The sequence below is a fragment of the Balaenoptera ricei genome, chromosome 2, assembly GCF_028023285.1.
Source record: "Balaenoptera ricei isolate mBalRic1 chromosome 2, mBalRic1.hap2, whole genome shotgun sequence".
NCBI lineage: Eukaryota > Metazoa > Chordata > Mammalia > Artiodactyla > Balaenopteridae > Balaenoptera > Balaenoptera ricei.
This window is the reverse complement of record NC_082640.1, coordinates 153640150-153662691: the sequence shown is the minus strand read 5'-3', so window position 1 is coordinate 153662691 and position 22542 is coordinate 153640150. Positions and strand designations below refer to the sequence as shown.

At 37.1% G+C, this 22542-nt stretch overlaps 1 protein-coding gene across 4 annotated transcripts in view; it reads right to left on the bottom strand.

Annotated features, from left to right (window-relative positions):
* PALS1 (protein associated with LIN7 1, MAGUK p55 family member) overlaps positions 1 to 21959 on the bottom strand; it is a 102792-nt gene extending 80833 nt beyond the window's left edge. For 2 of the 4 annotated variants that reach the window (XM_059914471.1, XM_059914472.1), the window contains exon 1: positions 21827 to 21959. The gene's annotated coding sequence lies outside the window, so the exon portion shown is untranslated. The remainder of the gene's footprint in view (positions 1 to 21826) is intronic. The other 2 variants (XM_059914473.1, XM_059914474.1) reach the window with 1 other exon arrangement.
* Positions 21960 to 22542: the final 583 nt, after the last annotated feature.

The window sequence follows — 22542 nt, the reverse complement described above, 5'->3', positions numbered from 1 at the left end:
GAGGATTAGAAAGACGATAAATTCCATTTTAGAAGTATTGCATTTCAAGTGGGAATTCTGTCAGGCTGTTAACTGTTAGACAGAGAACCAAAGGCTAGAAATGAAAATTTGTAAGTGATTTCATATTCACATCTTGCATTTGTAAAGCTTTTCAGTTTCCACAGTAATCCAAGCACATTATCTCATTTGATCTCCACAGGTGCCCTGAAAGGTAAGCAGGTCAGATATCCCCATTTTCCAGAAGATATGCAAGGACTACATGTTAAGTCAGAGCTAGAAGTACTAGAATAGGAACTAAAATCCAGATGAGTGAAACTTTATGTGGATCCATAGTGCTAAATTAGCTATATTTCTGTAAGACAATACCATACTGACTATAGGCTCCCTTTCAAAAATCACATAATTACATCATTCTTTTACCTTTACAATATGATTATAGAAAATTCATCTTTTCTCCTCAACTGAGTGCTTCATAAAATGAAGTTTAATCTGGTAATTAATTTCACTGTTACATGTGTTAAGAGACTACAAAGTTACTATAGTGCCAGATTGCGGCAGCATAACATCTATTGCTCAGTTTCTAAATACTCAGTCAAGCAGCAGAAGTAGGCAAGTGGAGAAATAGTAGAAAATGCAAGTGAATTTTCCAACCTATTTGAAAAGTGAAACTAAGCTACCAACATCCCAACTTCTCAGTAACATTTTAAAAATGTCATTCTCTACTCTGGATTGTTCCCATTTCAGTATGTCCTGCCACAGTGAGCCAAATGTCCTGTCTTGACAACTGTTTTCATAATAAAATATTAATGTATAGCTTGAAAAATGAATACCATAAAAATACAATAGACCAGATCCTGTTAGATAAATTAGCTATCCCCTTGGGGTCAAATTTAAGTACTGAATATTATAACCTTAATACACCTAAATATGTTAATAACTAATTATACCAACTCCCATCAATTCTCCTTCCATAATATCTCACATATACCTCCTTCAGCTTCTCTCTTCTCATACTACTACCTTAAATCATATACACATTCTTTCTTTCATGGGTTTTTCTATGAATTTCTTGATAGTCACCCCCAACTCAGTGTCTCTAGCTGACAATCATTTTACATTTTACAGAGTACTGCCAGATTAACTTTCCTGAAGCACACGTACAATCATGACAGTATCCCTTTTCAAAAGTTCCTGTTGCCTTTCCCCTATCTTAAGCTACTGTTTACCAAGGGTTTACTAGGTACCATTCATTCACTGAGCTAAGCACCTTGTATGAAATATCGCATTTAACCCTCACAACCATCTCCTTGCTCAATTTTGTAATTTAGCAAAGATAAGTAACTTGTCCACTGTCAAAAGCTAAATGGCATAGCTGGGCATCAAACTGAAGTCTGTTTGACTCTGGCACTTAACAACTACTCTGTAGACACATTTCAAATTTCTTAGCCTGGAATATGGCTCCCCTTGACTTTGTCCAGAATACTTTTCCCACTTTATTTCTCCCTCCTCTATTTTCCATATCAAACTAAAGGTGACCCTTGAACAACACGGCTTTGAATTGCACAGATCCACTTATATGCAGATTTTTTTCAGTAGTAAATGCTACAGTATAACACGATCTGAGGTTGGTTGAAGCCACAGATATGGAGGGCAGACTATAAATTATACTCAGATTTTTGACTGGGCAGAGGGGTTGCCCCTAAGCCCCGAGTTGTTCAAGGGTCAGCTCTACTTGCCATTTCCAGTACAAGCCCTGTAATTTCTTTCCTCCGCAACTTTGACTTATTCTTCCTCATACCTGGGGAAAAAGTCCTTTATGTTCAATTCTTTATCTGTGAAAATTTTCCTCTTCCATTAAATGTCTTATGAAATCTTCCTTAATTCTGCCTGTTCCCATCCACAACCAACCCTACCCTTCTAGGGTACTTAATCTATGCCTCTGCTGTAGCATTTATTTATACATTTCCCTCTGCCCATAAGTTATATTTCACTTTTTAGTTAAGTCACTAATATATCCCCATACTCTCTGGTAGATGATTCAATTTACTTTTTAATGTACATACTCAAGCAAATCAGGTACCCTATTGGTTTCTTTCTTTTTTTTCTTTCTTTTTTTTTTAGACATCCTTTCTGGAGCCCTCCATTCTCCAGTTCTAAACTGGCTATTTTCTTTCTGCCCAGATCCACTCACCATCCTTCTCCATCAGCTCCACATCCAAAAAGGCTGACCTCTACAGACTGTATTACCCATGTTCTCTTGTCCTCTGGCTTCCCATGGGTTTAGCCAGGGAGAAGTACCCATTGGAAAGGAGGAGAGAGTGGTTGGGTTCTTCAGCCCCCTCACTTCCTCCTGTAGTTTGGTAGGCAGTATGTTCTTCTAAGGCCACAGTTCTCATCCAGTGGCCCCTCTCCTACAGCAGGAGCTCTTGTAAATGCCAATAACTACTTCCACCTTTGCCCTTTTAGGCCCAGGCTTAGCTGGCTGCTTGCTATTGCTAACCCTGGGTGCTTCACCATCCTTGTTAGCTCCCTTAACCCAACCCACACCTTTGTGAACGGTCCATTGATTAAACTGTCTTCCATTACTCAGGCTGATTTTGCCATCTGTTTTCTGCATGGAATCTGACAAAAACACGCTCCAGTCTGAATTTATTCTCTAAGTCATCTTCATTTGTTCATCCTTACCCTGATAAATTCTCCTCACCTCTTTCCTCTTTATCGACACCCTTCTTTTTGAGAGACCTTCAATAGTTTCCTCAGAAAGGGTACACGAGGTAAATTTGTTAAGACCATGATTTACTTGGTACTAGAGCAGATCACATCCTCTTTGAGTTATTCTTTTGCATCCTTGCCCCCTACCTTAATTCCTCACAGCTGCTCATGACTTCTGGCTCTGCCTTTTTGTTGTTCTCTGCAAGGAAACATTTATAGTGAGAATGGCCCTTTTCCTCCAATTAAGGTAGGAAGAAAAAAAAAGTAGCATAAATATGTAAAAATATTCACTTTGGTATACGGTTTTTGGGTGTCTGTGTGAGTGACCAATCATGTCCAGTGTTGGAAACAATATAGGAAAACAGACATTATGTACTGTTGACTCTTACATAAATCAGTACAATGTTATACAGGACAATTTTGCAACTATATGCCAAAAATTTTAAATAAACCTTCACTATCAATTCCTTTTCTAGAAATTTATCCTATAAAGTATGTTTGGAAAAATTGGGGTATGTTACTCTACTTTTTCAACTGTAAATTTTAAAAACTCTAAATACTGATCAAGTATTTCCAATGAAAGTTTATCATTCTAATTGAGATGTGCCATCAGTATAAAATACACACTAGATTTTGAAGACTCAGTGTGGGGAAAAGAATGTAAAACATCTCATTATTTTTTGTATTTAATACATGTAGAGATGGTAATTTTTTTAGACATTGTGTTAAACAGAATATACTATTAAGGGAGTCCCCTGGTGGTCTAATGGTTAGGATTTCAGGCTTTCACTGCTATGGCCTGGGCTCAATCCCTGGTCAGGAAACTGAAATCCTGCAAGCCACGCAGCGCAGCTTAAAAAAAAAAAAAAAGGAAAAGGAATGTCACCCGTTTCTTTCAAAATTTTTTAATGTGGTTACTAGCGCATGAAGCCCTATATCAACTAACATGGAACAAAGGCAAGTGAATAAATTAGGTTTCCAAATGGTGCTTATATATCATTCCATTTTTATAAATGACATAAAAATACGTTTATAAAGTTATTAACAAAAAATCTGGAAGAATATATGCAATACTGTTTTCACTTACTATCTCTGAAAAGTAAGGATAACAGACCTCTCAGGTCTGTCTTCTGTACAATTTGGATATCTTACAAAATATTGACAAAAAAAGTGTTACTTTCATAATTTGGGAGAAAAAACACACAGATAATACTTTTCTGAAAGAAAAATAAAGTAGAAACTTTTAAAATTACAACTACCTTCTTAAAGTACATAAAAATTAGCAGAAGCAACAAAGTCCTTTCAAGAGTTCTAGAACCATCAGGCAAAGAAAAGGAATCAAAATATTATCCCCAAGGCCCTAAACAATTTTATAAACAATGCAACAATAATTAAGAATTTCTAAATAAGGCACTTAAGCAATCCTTAGGATCATGACTCTTTGGAAGTCAGGATTTCCTCTGCCACACAAAAATGCATACATTACATCTTTAATTTAAAAATGAGAGGAAACCAGCTTACCAATGGAATAAGAACATTAGTTTTAAGAAAAATTCCAAAAGGGACCACTAATACTTTACAATATAGTAAGTCAAGTTCACCTTTCATCATATTAATAATGCATAATCACAAACTCAAAGAATCCTAATTACCAAACACATGGCTATTGTTTTGCCTTCTAGATGCCTATTTCTATGCCTATTTTATATAGATTTTCTCCTTCCCCTTTAATCTTAGGTGTCAATCCTTTAGTCAATTACTTTCCCTGAAACACATGTGTCACAAGTTGCAGGTCTCTAAAAATACATTGTAAGAGATACTAAATTTTGACCTCAAGTGATGTATAGCTTACTAGAGAACAAAAAATATACTCCAAACATCAGCAAATTAGTAGATGATAACCTCTACCTAGATGGCTTATTGGTATACAATTCAACAACTGGCCATTAAAAAAAAAAAAAAAAAGAATTTGCCTTGTCATTGAAGAAATACCATTTCAGAATTATTAGAACAAGAACATTAAGCAAAATTAATAATCAACAGAGAATATTTTCAGAACCAGAAGTAGAGTTGTATCATCAAAACAGGAAAGGAGAATTTGAGAATGAAGAAGACTGATGAGGATAAAAATGTCACCAAGTTTAGAATCCACTGAGCTTTCAGTACTATAGAATTGTTGACTGATGTCTGGGTATGAGTAATGATCTGATTTTGACCAGACAGTCTTAGAAGGCAGGAAAACATAAAGGGGATATTATGCAACAAGAAATAAGAACAAAAGGTCAATCTTAAAGATTACTGTACAGAAATACTATAGTTATGAAGGGTTACTAAACTACACATTCGTGCAACAATGTAAGTACCCATTTGGTACAAAAACATGGGATAGTCATTGGCAAAAAAAGACCGCTAAGGCAGTCTTTATTCTTAAGGAACTTAAATTCTAGTATGGAAAACAGGTAAGTATACAAGCAAACAAACAAAACCCCTATAGAACTGCAATGGTATTTGATAAGTGCTATACTACAACTGCAAAAATGCTATAGGAATTACCTGTAGAGGAAGAGCATTCTAAGAAAACCTGTATAAATGGGAAAGAATATAAGACCCAAGACAAATATGAAAGGCTTCCATTACACAAAAAGAAAAAAAGTAAACAAAACACTAATGCAAGCACACTGACATGAGTAAAATTAAACAAATGCTTTCTAAACATAAAATTTTAAATCTCCCTAATGAAACTCAAACTCTACAAACTTTTACTTTTTAAGCCTATTTTAAACATGTGTAGTAAAAATGACCTAGTAAAAATTACCCTAGAGTAATGCTTGAGAGTCAATAAGAGAAACTGATAAAGCTGAGTAGAACTTGATCTCACTACATACATAAGCTGTTTATAAATAAAGCAACAAATTGTTTTCCCCCATTGACTTTCACTATTATTTCAGAGATGAAAAAAGCTCTACCTCAAGACACAATTATAATTATTCATCACTGACTCAGTCTATGACAACCAATTCACACAATTCCTATAAAACTGCTTAATCAAATTATTGATAATCATACAATCTATTCAAAATATATTTATTAAAACATAATGCAGTTCATTGTTATTCCATGTAAACATCATAAACCAGTTTTGTATTCTTCCTATCTCTTATCTATGGATAAGCATTTATGAAGTGCTTAATATACACCAAGTAGTATGCTAATCATTCTTTTTCTTAACTTTTATTTATTTTTTTATATAGCAGGTTCTTATTAGTTACCCATCTTATACATATTAGTGTATATATGTCAATCCCAATCTCCCAATTCATCACACCACCACCACGCTCCCATGCCACTTTCCCCCCTTGGTGTCCATACATTTGTTCTCTACATCTCTGTCTCTATTTCTGCCCTGCAAACCAGTTCATCTTTACCATTTTTCTAGGTTCCATATATATGTGTTAATATACGATATTTGTTTTTCTCTTTCTGACTTACTTCACTCTGTATGACAGTCTCTAGATCCATCCACATCTCTACAAATGACCCAATTTTGTTCATTTTTATGGCTGAGTAATATTCCATTGTATATATGTACCACATCTTCTTTATCCATTCGTCTGTTGATGGGCATTTAGGTTGCTTCCATGACCTGGCTATTAAATAGTGCTGCAATGAACACTGGGATGCATGTGTCTTCTTGAATTATGGTTTTCTCTGGGTATATGCCCAATAGTGGGATTGCTGGGTCATATGGTAATTCTATTTTTAGTTTTTTAAGGAACCTCCATACTGTTCTCCATAGTGGATGTATCAATTCACATTCCCACCAACACTGCAAGAGGGTTCCCTTTTCTCCACACCCTCTCCAGCATTTGTTGTTAGTAGATTTTCTGATGATGCCCATTCTAACTGGTGTGAGGTGATACCTCATTGTAGTTTTGATTTGCATTTCTCTAATAATTAGTGATGTTGAGCAGTTTTTCATGTGCTTCTTGGCCATCTGTATGTTTTCTTTGGAGAAATGTCTATTTACGTCTTCTGCCCATTTTTGGATTGGGTTGTTTGTTTTTTTAATATTGAGCTGCATGAGCTGTTTATATATTTTGGAGATTAATCCTTTGTCTGTTGATTGGTTTGCAAATATTTTCTCCTATTCTGAGGGTTGTCTTTTTGTTTTGTTTACGGTTTCCTTTGCTGTGCAAAAGCTTTTACGTTTCATAAGGTCCCATTACTTTATTTTTGTTTTTATTTCCATCATTCTAGGAAGTGGATCAAAAAAGATCTTGCTGTGATTTACGTCACAGTGTTCTTCCTATGTTTTCCTCTAAGAGTTTTATAGGGTCCACTCTTACATTAAGATTTCTAATCCATTTTGAGTTTATTTTTGTGTATGCTGTTAGGGAGTGTTCTAACTCCATTCTTTTACATGTAGCTGTCCAGTTTTCCCAGCACCACTTACTGAGGAGACTGTCTTTTCTCCACTGAACATCCTTGCCTCCTTTATCATAGATTAGTTGACCATAGGTGCATGGGTTTGTCTCTGGGCTTTCTATTCTGTTCCATTGATCTATATTTGTTTTTGTGCCAGTACCATACTGTCTTGATTACTGTAGCTTTGTAGTATAGTCTGAAGTCCGGGACCCTGATTCGTCCAGTTCCATTTTCTTCCCTCAAGACTGCTTTGGCTATTCGGGGTCTTTTGTGTATCCATACAAATTTTAAGATTTTTTGCTCTAGTTCTGTAAAAAAATGCCATTGGTAATTTGATAGGGATTGCATTGAATCTGTAGATTGCTTTGGGTAGTATAGTCATTTTCACAAAATTGATTCTTCCAATCCAAGAACATGGTTTATCTCTCCATCTGTTTGTATCATCTTTAATTTCTTTCATCAGTGTCTTATAGTTTTCTGCATACAGGTCTTTTGTCTTCCTAGGTAGGTTTATTCCTAGGTATTTTATTCTTTCTGTTGCAGTGGTAAATGGGAGTGTTTCCTTAATTTCTCTTTCAGATTTTTCATCATTCGTGTATAAGAATGCAAGAGATTTCTGCACGTTAATTTTGTATCCTGCAACTTTACCAAATTCATTGATTAGCCCTAGTAGTTTTCTGGCGGCATCTTTAGGATTCTCTATGTATAGTATCATGTCATCTGCAAACAGTGACAGTTTTACTTCTTCTTTTCCGATTTGTATTCCTTTTCTTTTTCTTCTCTGATGGCCGTGGTTAGGACTTCCAAAACTACGTTGAATAATAGTGGCGAGAGTAGACATCCTTGTCTTGTTCCTGATCTTAGAGGAAATGCTTTCAGTTTTTCACCATTGAGAATGATGTTTGCTGTGGGTTTGTTGTATATGGCCTTTATTAAGTTGAGGTAGGATCCCTCTATGCCAACTTTCTGGAGAGTCCGTATCATAAATGGGTGTTGAATTTTGTCAAAAGCTTTTTCTGCATCCATTGAGATGATCATACAGATTTTTTTCTTCAATTTAATACAGTGTTATCACATTGATTGATTTGCATATACTGAAGAATCCTTGCATCCCTGGGATAAATCCCACTTGATCGTGGTGTATGATCCTTTTAATGTGTTGTTGCATTCTGTTTGCTAGTATTTTGTTAAGGATTTCTACATCTGTATTCATCAGTGATATTGGTCTGCAATTTTGTTTTTTTGTAGTATCTTTGTCTGGTTTTGGTATCAGGGTGATGGTGGCTTCATAGAATGAGTCTGGGAGTGTTCCTTCCTCTGCAATTTTTTGGAAGAGTTTGAGAAGGATGGGTGTTAGCTCTTCTCTAAATGTTTGATAGAATTCACCTGTGAAGCCATCTGGTCCTGGACTTTTGTTTGTTGGAAGGTTTTTAATCACAGTTTCAATTTCATTACTTGTGATTGGTCTGTTCATATTTTCTACTTCTTCCTGGTTCAGTCTTGGAAGTTTACACTTTTCTAAGAATCTGTCTATTTTTTCCAGATTGTCCATTTTATTGGCATAGAGTTGCTTGCAGTAGTCTCCTAGGATGCTTTGTATTACTGTGGTGTGTGTTGTAACGTCTCCTTTTTCATTTCTAATTTTACTGATTTGAGTTCTCTCCCTCTTTTTCTTGATGAGTCTGGCTAAATATTTATGAATTTTGTTTATCTTCTTAAAGAACCAGCTTTTAGTTTTACTGATCTTTGCTATTGATTAGTTTCTATTTCATTTACTTATGCTCTGATCTTTATGATTTCTTTCCTTCTACTAACTTTGGGTTTTGTTTGTTCTTCTTTCTCTAGTTTCTTTAGGTGTAAGGTTAGATTGTTTATTTGACATTTTTCTTGTTAACTTGAGGTAGGCTTGTATTGCTATAAACTTCCCTCTTAGTACTGCTTTTGCTGCATCCCATAGGTTTTAGATCGTTGTGTTTTCATTGTCATTTGTCTCTAGGTATTTCTTGATATCCTCTTTGATTTCTTCAGTGTTCTCTTGGTTATTTAGTAACGTATTGTTTAGCCTCCATGTGTTTGTATTTTTTTTCTTTTTACAGATTTTTTTCTGTAATTGATATCTAGTCTCATAGTGTTGTGGTCAGAAAAGATACTTGATACGATTTCAATTTTCTTAAATTTACCAAGGCTTGATTTGTGACCCAAGATATGATCTACCCTGGAAAATGTTCCATAAGCACTTGAGAAGAAAGTGTAATCTGCTGTGTTTGGATGGAATGTCCTATAAATATCAATGAAATCTATCTGGTCTATTGTGTCATTTAAAGCTTGTGTTTCCTTATTAATTTTCTGTTTCGATGATCTGTCCATTGGTGTAAGTGAGGTGTTAAACTCCCCCACTACTATTGTGTTACTATCGATTTCCTCTTTTATAGCTGTTAGCAGTTGCCTTATGCATTGAGGTGCTCCTATGTTGGGTGCACATATATTTATAATTGTTATATCTTCTTCTTGGATTGATCCCTTGATCATTATGTAGTGTCCTTCCTTGTCTCTTGTAACATTCTTTATTTTAAAGTCTATTTTATCTGATACGAGTATTGCTACTCCAGCTTTCTTTTGATTTCCATTTGCATGGAATATCTTTTTCCATCCCCTCACTTTCAGTCTATATGTGTCCGTAGGTCTGAAGTGGGTCTCTTGTAGACAGCATATAGATGGGTCTTATTTTGGTATCCATTCAGCGAGCCTGTGTCTTTTGGTTGGAGCATTTAATCCATTCATGTTTAAGGTAATTATTGATATGTATGTTCCTATTACCATTTTCTTAATTGTTATGGGTTTGTTTTTGTGGGTCTTTTTCTTCTCTTGTGTTTCCTGCTTAGAGAAGTTCCTTTAGCATTTGTTGTAGAGCTGGTTTGGTGGTGCTGAATTCTCTTAGCTTTTGCTTGTCTGTAAAGCTTTTGATTTCTATGTCAAATCTGAATGAGATCGTTGCCGGGTAGAGTAATCTTGGTTGTAGGTTCTTCCCTTTCATCACTTTAAATATATCGTGCCACTCTCTTCTGGTTTGTAGAGTTTCCGGTGAGAAATCAGCTGTTAACCTTATAGGAGTTCCCTTGTATGTTATTTTTCATTTTGCCCTTGTTGCTGTCAATAATTTTTCTTTGTCTTTAATTTTTGTCAATTTGATTACTATGTGTCTTGGCATGTTTCTCCTTGGGTTTATCCTGCCTGGGACTCTCCGCGCTTCCTGGACTTGGGTGGCTATTTCCTTTCCCATGTTAGGGAAGTTTTCGACTATAATCTCTTCACATATTTTCTTGGGTCCTTTCTCTCTCTCTTCTCCTTCTGGGAGCCCTATAATGCAAATGTTGTTACGTTTAATGTTGTCCCAGAGGTCTCTTAGGCTGTCTTCATTTCTTTTCATTCTTTTTTCTTTATTCTGTTCTGCGGTAGTGAATTCCACCATTCTGTCTTCCAGGTCACTTATCCGTTCTTCTGCCTCAGTTATTCTGCTATTGATTCCTTCTAGTGTAGTTTTCATTTCAGTTATTGTATTGTTCATCTCTGTTTGTCTGTTCTTTAATTCTTCTAGGTGTTTGTTCTTTATTTCTTCTAGGTCTTTGCTAAACATTTCATGCATCTTCTCGATCTTTGCCTCCATTCTTTTTCCGAGGTCCTGGATCATCTTCACTATCATTATTCTGAATTCTTTTTCTGGAAGGTTGCCTATCTCCACTTCATTTAGTTGTTTTTCTGGGGTTTTATCTTGTTCCTTCATCTGGTACACAGCCTTCTGCTTTTCATCTTTTCTATCTCTCTGTGAATGTGGTTTTCACATCTCTGTGAATCCTGGTTCCACAGGCTGCAGGATTGTAGCTCTTCTTGCTTCTGCTGTCTGCCCTCTCACTAATCATTCTTGATACATCATCTCAATTAATCCTCAAAATAAAGACTCTGAAGGGGAGCAGAATATTCCACCCCAAAATGTGACACTTTGGCATAAGGATTATTTTGAGCTAAAGGCAATTAAGAAACAGACACAGGAAAAAAAAACTGTCCTCCCCTATCAGGCTTAAAAAGCACAGCATAAATTTCCCTTTTTAAAGCTAGCATGAATTTCCGTTTGTAAAGGTACCATAAAGAGGACTGGGAGTTGACTCTTATCAAAGCAGATGACACCAACTTAAATCTGCATAACAAACCTTACTAAAATAACCTTTATATTCTGTTAGTTCCCCCCACATAATTACCTTCCCACAATTTACAGCCCTTAAAAGCCTCTTTTCCTTTGTCTTGTCTCGATTCCACAATTTATCATTCAGTCTCTCTGCTTCTTTGGTCTTCAGTTCTTTTCTCTGAAGGTCTCCATATGTATAAGTAATAAACCATTTCTCCTGTTAATCTGTCTTTTGTCAGTTTAATTTACAGGGCCCCGGACAATGAACCTAGGAGGAAAGAGAAAACGTTTTTTCCTCCCCTACAGCCTTCTGAATCAGGCACAAGTACAACCCCCCACAAGTACAACATTCCTTATTCTGCAGATAACTAATCAGATTTTCACAGGTAAAACTGCCCAGAGTCACACACAAGTCAAGAAGGCATTTCAGCACTAGTCTGAGTACTTAATCGGCACAAGGTTTGTAACTATAATGTCTATCAGTAAGAGCCCACAAAAAAGCAAGTCAAAGCCATGAGCAAATTCATCTGTTCATGCTTATATATTTGTAAATAAAGTGAATCAAGAACCCTCCATCTATCATTAAACACACTTACAGCCAACAGAGGATAAATGGAATTGTTTTGAATCTCAAATTCTCTCAGGTTACAGGAGGTAACTAGATTAGAACAGTCTCTGGGGTGAAACTCACAAGTAAGGCTAAGGTTTAACAAGTAAATGATTAAAAAGTGCAAATTGATAACCTGCACCTACCTTGTGTCATATTAAGCAGTTAGATACTAAAATAAAAAGGCATAGCCCCTACCCTTAAGGAGCTTACAATTTACAGGTTCAAAGTTCTTCACTTTAATTCAAGTACAATTTAAACACTAAATTAAAGATGGTTTTCCTAAAAAAAGATTTTAATCTTACCAAAAAGACAGTGTTAAACAAGGTAAGTCTTAAGGCAGGCTAAAATACAAAGCAGAAAAATCCAAGGGCTTTGGAGTCAAACTGAATTCAAATACCTGCTATCAGTTACAATAAGACTCTGGATAAAATAATCTCTCTGCGTCTCTGTTCAGTCACAAAGTTGTTAATGTTTAAAACTATATACAGGACTTCCCCGGTGGTACAGTGGTTAAGAATCCACCTGCCAATGCAGGGGACACGGATTCGAGCCCTGGTCCAGGAAGATCCCACATGCCGCGGAGCAACTAAGCCCGTGCACCACAACTACTGCAGCCCGCGTGCCTAGAGCCCTTGCTCCACAACAAGAGAAGCCACCGCCATGAGAAGCCCACGCACCGCAACGAAGAGTAGCCCCTGCTCACCGCAACTAGAGAAAGCCCGCGTGCAGCAATGAAGACCCAATGCAGCCAAAAATAAATAAATAAAATAAATTTATTTTAAAAAAAAAAACTATATACAAAGGATATAGCATACTGCATGACACATTAAGAGATGGGGCAAGGGATACAGTTCTGGGTAGGAGTTAGGGGAAAGCAAAAAGTACTGTAATTTAGCCAAATGCACTACTACTCTCACTATAAAATTTAAGTATAAAATTAAGTATAAAAGTATAAAAGGATAAGACATAAAAGGAACACTATCCCTTTAAGATGCATACAAAGAACCATCAAATTTCCTTTCATAAACTCTTAGGTATCTACTGATTACTCTTAAGTGAATCATTATTTTGAAAAACACCTGCAGCTTATTTGTATAGTTCTCAGACAAATCACTTGGGTCAGAGGTTTAACTCTGGGGTTCATGATCTAATTTCCATGAATTCCCTGATATGCACAACAGTGTGTGTGTTTTGGGGGACAGGGCCAAACGACCATTAAGATTCACAAAAGATTAATAGACAGTTAAGTTTACATGTCCAGTATTTATAAAGTAGAATTTACAGTTTTCAATGTGAGGCAATTTGAAGAAACTCAACAGTTTACGCTAAAAGAGTATGGCATTATCTAGTAAGTTGACCATTCCCCTATGCTATCATCCAGCAATTTCATTCCTAATTATATACTTTGAACAGTGATGTCCAATAGAACTTTCTGCAATAATGGAAATATTCCATATCTGCATTGTGCAATAATAACATAGCCACTGGCCATACATGGCTATGAAGCACTTGAAATGTGGCTAGTGTTAACTGAAGAGCTGAATTTTTAATTTTAGTTAATTTAAATTTAGATAGTCATGATTGGGATTGACATATATACACTAATATGTAGAAAATAGATAACTAATAAGAACCTGCTGTATAAAAAAATAAATGAAATTCAAAGATAAATAAATAAATAAATAAATAGCCATATGTGGCTAATGGCTACCATACTAGAGAGCACAGTCCTAGAGAAACACATGTACGTATTAACCTTGATAGACTAAACATGCAAAGACATTCATGGTAACATTACTCATAATAACCAAAAGCTAGAAACAACTCACCAACAGTAATACAGTTAAATAAATTGTGATACATTATTTTTTTTAAAATAAACTTATAATTCTGTAACATTACAAGTACAATCCTACAATTTATTTGCATATTATTTGAGCAATTCTGTGACTCTGCCCATTTCAAACAACTATTAAATTCTCTTAATCCAACCTATCTCTAAGGGACTGTCCATACTTATTTCAAAGCCAGACCTTTGAGGGCAGTGACTTTATCTAATACTTCTCTATATCCTGCCCAAAGTCTTCACATTGTAAGTATTCAGTATTTACCTATAATTTTCTGAATAAACTAGTTAGGAAATCTGAGGCAGACAAAAGTGTGCAAAAGTGAATGATGATTACTTGTAGAACAAAGGAAAACCAACTCCTTATACATAAATATCATACAGATAATATAACCAATGTAAAGAATTTTTTAAATCTGCTTAAAAACAGCAAACTTTTCTTTCATATTAAGTATAATACAATTATATTCTAAGCTATAACTGTATTTAAATAATAATATAATGTTTTCTTAGTAAAATTTGATAAGACTTTGCAACAGCTTCTGTTTAAGCTTTAGGAGGAAAATGGAGAATGTGGGACAAGAAAACTAGATTTCTGGGAGTCCAGATGCAGGTGGTAACAGAGCTAATAAACCAGGCAATGGTGCAATGAAAAGAGTACTAAAAAGATTATGAATCTGGTATGTGAGATCCAACCCTAGTCCTGCCACCAACTACTGGCGCAAAATTATTTCAACATCCACCTATGTGGCATCTCTGCCTCTGATCTGTGAAGGAGCACAAAATTTTTTTTTGGAGGGGAGTTAAAAATCTCGAATCCAGCTTTATCTTGACAGAAATTCAGAAAGAAAGAAAAACAACTTTCTGACGCTTCCCTTATGTCCCAAACATTACGCAAAAATGAGTACCTAAATACGGGTACTTTTTAAGTACAACCAAATCCTAGCAGAGCACCTAGTTCAGTGCACTCACAGAAGGCAGTCAATTAACTTAAATGAATGCAGTCTTAAAGCACTTCTGAAGCACACAAAATACAGAAAACCTACTTCTTAGGTCAAATCAAAGTAATGCATTTTAAGTGACATTATCAAACATTTTTTGTGACAATGTAAAATCCTCAAAACATGAAATTATATTTCAACACAAATTCTCAATTTTTTTCATGTGAAGTTTCTGATACTATTGTGAAACCAAACAGTTAAAACTTATATGGCCAAAAAGCATAATTCAAAAGGCAATTTAGCTATAAATATAAACACAACTATAATTTCTAATATTTGGAATAACTAATTAGATATACTACACACTGTAAAATAATATAAAATGGTGGGGTGGTGGGAGAAAATATTTATTGAGTATCTACTATGTGTCAGAATATTTTGCTCAGTGCCTTCCATATACCCTATTTTTAACCTTTTAAATCATCTTCCGAGGTGGCCACATGATATAGATAAGGAAAGTGAGGGCTTGGCTGGGAATTACAGCATGGAATAACCTCCCAACTCAGCTGACCCTAAGGGTCTTTCTGCTACATTACTATAATTATTTTCATTTCTCCTGCTAACTTTTTGCCCAAAACCAAAGTAGGCAAACTAAGCCCACAGGCCAAATCAGGCATACATTGTTTTGAATAAACAAAGTTTTACTGGAACACAGTCACATTCGTTTGGCCATCTTTGCACTGTAACAGCAGAGTTGAGGACCTGCAACAGAAATTATATGATCTACAAAGCTTAAAATATTCACTATCTTGCCCTTTAAAGAAATTTGTCAACCCCTGCCTTAAAGGATCAATAATGCCAAGAACCTCAGAGGCCTCAAAACTTCGATGTTTAGGGTCTTTGAGACAAGTAATAACTTAAGGAACTTTAAAATTATCTGAGAGAAATTGCTTGAATTTTTATAGTGGTTAAATCATATAAGCCCAAATTTATAAAAATAATAAAATTAAACAGCTTGATTATGAAGTTACTGAAACCTTATTCTTTTTTTTTTTTTTTAGCCACGCTGCACAGCATGTGGGATCTCAGTTCCCTGACCAGGGATCGAACCCGTGCCCCCTGCAGTGGAAGCACAGAGTCCTAACCACTGGACCACCGGGGAACTCCCCATGAAACCTTATTCTTAATAATTAAACTGTCTTCTGTAGCCTGAACTGATGGAGGAAAAACTTCACAACTCAACATAATAAAGTATATTTAATAAGCATGCATCTTTTTACTATGTACCCACATTTTTCACGAAAGAATATCTTCAGTATAGCAAAACAGAGCCTGGCTTTTTAAGTACTTTATTTTATATTTCACTTCACACTTTTTAATACATTCACTTAATTCATTATACTTGGACCAAGCCAAACATTTATGTGATCACTCAAGGGTCTATAATTGACCTTCCGGTGTTGAGGAAGGAGCTTGTTTTTTTCCTGGGGTTGTTTTCATTCCAAGTAAAAAAAATCTCCTAATTAAATCATTTTATCTTCATTCAAAATATACTTACTATCCAAATACATTTAAACAACTTGCCTAAATTAAGCCAGCATGAGGAATGCTTGAGTACAGTGCCACAAATAATATTTTCTTTCTCCATTTAGTAATTTTAAAGAAGAGTCCTCCAGTGGTACAGTCTATAAACTCCAGTATAGACAGATCAAGAAAACTTAAGTCCTACCAACATGTAAAATTTACACAACTGTTAATGAATACCTTGATTTATCTGACTTTATAAACACTTTGGTTCACAAAATCTTATGTTCAGTTTCCTTGTTTATTTTTAAGAAAAATGTTAATGTCAAAGAAAAATAATCCAAAATGATTTAGTTTGCAACAACGCTGGAGTTACTCCCAGAAACATGCAAGGCTGCATCAACATTTAAAAATTAATCAGTGTAATTCACCATATTAACAGATTAAAGAAAAAAAATTCAAATGGTCACCTCAATAGATGCAGAAAAGCATCTGACAAAATTCAACATCCATTCATGATTTAAAAAAAAAAACAAAAAAAAACCCAAACCCTCAGCAACCTCAGAAGGAAACTTCCTTAATCTGATTTAGAGAATCTACAAAATGACCTACATCTAACATTATATTTTAAAGGTGAAAGACTGAATGCTTTAAGATTGTGAACAAGGCAAGGATGTTCCCTTTCAACATTCCTAATCAATATCTCACTGGAACTCCTAGACTCCAAAAAGTCAAGAAAAAGAAAAGACATACATATTAGAAAGAAAGAAACATTTCTCTATTCATAGATGACATGACTATCTCCTTAGACAAATCCCAAGAAATCTACAGGAAAAAGCTCCTAAAAGTTATAAATGAGTTTAGCAAAAACGCAGGATACGAAGTCAACATACAAAAATCAATTGTATTTCTACATACTAGCAACGATCAACTGGAAACCCAAGTTTTTTAAAATGATCATTTACAATAGGACTAAAAAACTGAAATGCTTAGGTATACATCTAATATTTGCAGGATCTACATGTTGAAAACTACAAAACATTCATGAAAGAAATCAAAGACTTAAACAAATGGAGAGAAATACCATGTTCATAGATTGGAAAACTCTATCTTGTTAAGATGTCAATTATCAAGTTAATCTATAGATTTAATACAGTCTCAATCAAAATCCTAGCAGAATTTTTTTTGATATATCAACAAGTTGATTCTAAAATTTAAGCAAAAGAACTAAAACAGCTAAAACAGTTTTGGAGGAAAAACAAGTTGGAGAACTCACATTACCTGATTTCAAGCCTTAATTTTAAAACTATATTAATCAAGACACTACGATATTGGCAAAAAAAATAGATCAATGGAACACAGGAGTCTAGAAATAGACCCACACAAATGTAGTCAAATGGTTTTTGACCAAGAGACAAAGGCAATTCCATGGAGAAGAATAGTCTTTTCAACAAATGGTCATGGAACAACTGAATAAATGAAACTCAACCTAAACCTTTCTTTATACAAAAATTAACTCAGGACTTCCCTGGTGGCACAGTGGTTAAGAATCCGCCTGCCAATGCAGGGAACACGGGTTTGAGCCCTGGTCCAGGAAGATCCCACATGCCGTGGAGCAACTAAGCCTGTGGGCCACAACTACTGAGCCTATGCTCTAGAGTCCACGAGCCACAAATACTGAGCCCGCATGCCTAGAGCCCATGCTCCTCAACAAGAGAAGCCACTGCAATGAGAAGCCCACGCACCGCAACCAAGAGTAGCCCCTGCTCGCTGCAACTAGAGAAAGCCTGCACACAGCAACGAAGACCCAACGCAGCCAGAAAATAAAAGAAAATTCAATTTAAAAATGGGAAAAGATTTGGGATTTGGACACTTCACCAAAGACATACAGATGGCAAATAAGCACATAAGAGATGATCATCATCATTATTCATGAGAAAAATGCAAATAAAAACCCCAATGAAATACTGCTAGATACCTATTAGAGTGACTAAAATTAAAAAGGTTGATCATACCAAGTGTTGATGAGGATGTAAAGTAACTGGAACACTCATACATTGCCAGTGGGACTACAATTCAGCCTCTTTGGAAAACCAGTTTTACAGTGTATAGTTTCCTATGCTGCTTTAAAAAATTACCACAAATTTAGTGGCTTAAAACAACGTAAATTTATTATTCTCAGGTTCTGTAGGTTAAACATCTGACACAGGTCTCTCTGGGCTAAAATCAAGTTGCTGGCAGAGCTACAGTCTTTTCTGGGAGTTCTAAAGGTTAATCCACTTCCTGGCCTTTTCCTGCTTTTAGAGACCACCACATTCCTTAACTTATGCCCCAAATTCTCCAACCTCAAAACCAAGAACTCTGCATTTCTCTGTCCCTGCTTTCATTGTTACATCTTTCTGACACTATCTTCTCTTTCCCCTTTAAGGACCTTCAGGATACACCAGCACAGCACCTGGATAATCCCAGGATAAACTCCCTAAAGTCAGTTGATTAATTCCATCTGCAACTTTCATTCACCTTTGCCATGTAACCTAATTTATTCACAGGTTCTAGGGATTAGAACATCTTTGTGGGCCATTATTCGGCGCACCACAGTTTTTTGTTTCTGCTTTTTTTTTTAATAAACATACACTTCCCAGAAATTTCACTTGGAGGTGGTTATCCAAGAGAAATGAAGACTTATGTTCACGTAAAAACCTGTTGGCAAAGATTTATAGCAGCTTTACTCATAGTCCAAACAAACAAACAAAAAACTCAAATGTCTTTCAACTGGTGGATGGATAAATAAATTGTGATACATCCATACAATGGAATACTACATTCAGCAATACAACAGAAGGAACTGCTGATACACTCAACAACATGGACGGACACTCAGATGTATTACGCTAAATGAAAGAAGCCAGACTCAAAAGGCTAAACACTGTATGATTCCATTACCTGATATTCTAGAAAAGACAAACTACAGGGAAAGACAACATCAGATGCCAGGGGTTAAGGGTGGGGGAAGAGCTGACTACAAAAGAGCAGCTCAAGGGAATTTCAGGTGCTGGAACTGTTGTGTATCTTGATTTTGGTAGTTGCACAGCTCTATGCATTTGTCAAGACAACTGTACAACAAAAAGTTAATTTCACTTCATGTAAATTAAAAATAAAGTTAAAACCTCTGTGAAAGAAGGAAAATAATTATATCATTTGTCACCCATCAGATTGGCACAAATTTAAAAATCTGACAATGCCAATCTGACAATTCCAAGTTTGGACAAGGATGACTCATATACTGTTGTCAGGTATGTAAATTGTTACAACTTTAGAGGATAATTTGGCTGCAGCTAGTAAAGGTGAAAATGCACATCAACCTATGGCCCAGCAATTCATTCTAGGGAAAACTTCACAAATGTGCTCAAGGGGATATGCACAAGGATGTTCATTAAACATTGTTTGACATATTGAAAAACTGAAAACAACCCTTCAGTCAGGGAATGAATTAATTGTGGTTAGTGGTTATTTAAAAAAGAAAAGGAAAGAAAATGCATGATGAAAAAAAAAATCAAAGAAGGGTAACTTATTGGTTTGTTTATTTAACAACAGTATATAGCGAAAAGAACACTGTACTTGGAATCTGAAGGCAAGCATGTTAGCACTTAGTTCCAACTCTGCCACTAACTAGTCTGTCTATAAATCTCACCTTCCTTTTCCTGGAAAAGGAAGAGGTTAGACTATACAAAGACTAAGATTATTTCCAACTCAACAAGAACACTGATACAAAAAAATGGACCAAATTTCTTGGCATGTCTGTGATGAGCTTTTTAATCATATAATAATAATTTAGAAAGACCATACAAACTCCTAAACTCACCCTACTGACTTGGGTAACCCTCATATCCCTTCGCATTTTAACATTCTAAACAAGTTAATATTAATGAGTCCATCTTGTCAAGTTCAGATGAGTCTGGCCAAAAGTCACTTAAGTACATGGTAAGATTTACTTGATTTTGTTTTAACAAAGACAAAACGACAAATTGCTTTTCGTATTTTTTGCCTGTGTCACCTACAGAGTTCCTACATTATAATTTAATAGCTTTCACCTGCTACAATAGTATAAAAAGCCTTTTAAAACTTATAGGGACTTCCCTAGTGGCACAGCGGTTAAGAATCCGCCTGCCAACGCAGGGGACAAAGGTTCGAGCCCTGGTCTGGGAAGATCCCAAGTGCCGCGGAGCAACTAAGCCCGTGCGCCACAACTACTGAGCCTGCGCTCTAGAGCCCGCGCGCCACAACTACTGAGCCCGCGCGCCACAACTACTGAAGCCTGCACGCCTAGAGCCCGTGCTCCGCAACATGAGAAGCCACTGCAATGAGAAGCCCGCACACCACAACGAAGAGTAGCCCCCGCTCGCTGCGACTAGAGAAAGCCTGCTCTCAGCAACGAAGACCCAACGCAGCCATAAAAAAAAAAAAAAAAAAAAAAAATTGTAATATGCCAAGTCCACAGGAATCTAGTAAAAAATCAGTAGTTCATAATCCAAAAAGCTTATTTGACAATTTCATTATCCCAGTACTAATACTTCAAAGACACCAATAACCGACATGCCATTTGTTCCTATTGCAGAATTTATTACGTTATTAACTTCCGGTATAATCCAAAGGCATAATTAGAATACTATCATTAACATATACACTTTTAAAAAAAACAGAAATATTAACTCCTTTCATCTTGTCATTAAAATCAAAATTTCAAAATTGTTGTGCTACAGGCTTTCCAAATCTAAATTCTCAGAATCCTAAACGAGTATGGAGACAAAACACACACTATGTACTACTTCTAGAAACCTTCTAGCTATCAGATTTTAATTTCAGCGCCAAATGCCAAGAAAAACCTTTCGACCGAAACCTAAATTCCGAACACCTCACCGTATGTCAGTCAACTAAACAGAGGTGAGTTATTATCATTAGGAAGTTACATAATTTGCACCAAAGATTGTTTAAAGCATCTCATTAAAAGCAGCTTACAACAATTTACAGGCTTCAAAGTTCACCTTGCAAACTTACAGTAAATTATCAGAAACCATGAAGAAGATTAGGCTCTTCTTGAAAATGGTTACGAAGAAGCAAGTTGTTTGTTTATTTGTTTAAAGAATGCAGCGAGCAGCCGAATACCAGCAGCTGAGTCGGGCAGAGAAACGCCAACTACATTCCGTCTTCTAAAGGAAAGTGTTCTTAGCCCCGCCGATCTCCCGGACCCTGCCTGGAGGGAGTCAGGAGAGTCGCGAACTCGGGAGCGCGGGCGCAGAGAGAAGGCGCCTCCCTGCACCTCGGGCCGGCCGGGCAGGAGCCCCCGCCGAGGTGAGTCGTTCGCCAAGCCAGAGGGAGCGGGCACCGCCAAACAGCGTTCCTCCGAGGGACAAAGGTTGGGCTCACGCCCTCCGCTGCCGGCCCGGCGCCGGCTGCCTGCAGCAGCCCAGGGTCCCGCCCGGGCCCGGCGCGTGGGGGAGGGGGTGAACCCGGCCGCCCCTCCCCCGGCCGCTCGCTGGGACCTGTTGATTAAGACCTCCACACCGAGCCGCTGCCGGTCCGCCTCTTACCTCCGCGCCACGGCGGCCTCCACTTCTCCTGCCCCGGCCTCTCGCAAACACTGCAGAAACGACAGTTCCCCCGCGGCACTTAAAATACCGGATAAAGAATCCAGAAACTCGCGATTCCCCACCTCACAATCCTTAGTCCCCGCCCCCGCCCCACCGCCAGTCGCCGCCGTCGCCGCCGCCGCCCCCAGCGACTCCACCTCGAGACCGCGCGAGACCGCGCACGCGCTCCCGACGCTGTTAGGCAGAGAGGCTGGCGCGGTTCGCCCAATCCCGAGCCGGCGCGGAGAAAGGGCCCGCTCATTGGTCCGCTCCGCAGCTCCGGGGGCCGGATCGCGCGCGCACTCGCGCGCCTCAAGTGGAAAAAGCGAAGTTTGCGCTAAGTCGCTGTGGAACAGCTTTCGGCTTGAGTCCGCGGGCCAGGTTATGGGAGGACGTGAGGTTTCCTTAAGACGCAATGGGCGGGTTAACGCTCTTACAGACTTTTCTTCTCTCCCTGAATGTCTGTCAGCTCCTGAAGAAAATCTGATTCCTCTTGAGGCGACTCCTCGTGTCCTGTGACACACATCACACAATATAACATTTGTGTAAAAAAGAACCACGACATACCTGAACACCTGGATGTGTGTAGTGTCCCACAAAAGAATTATCTGCTACCACGGAAGACGCCACAAAGCTAGTACGTAGGACCGAGTTCTGAAAACCAGACAGGAAGGTGC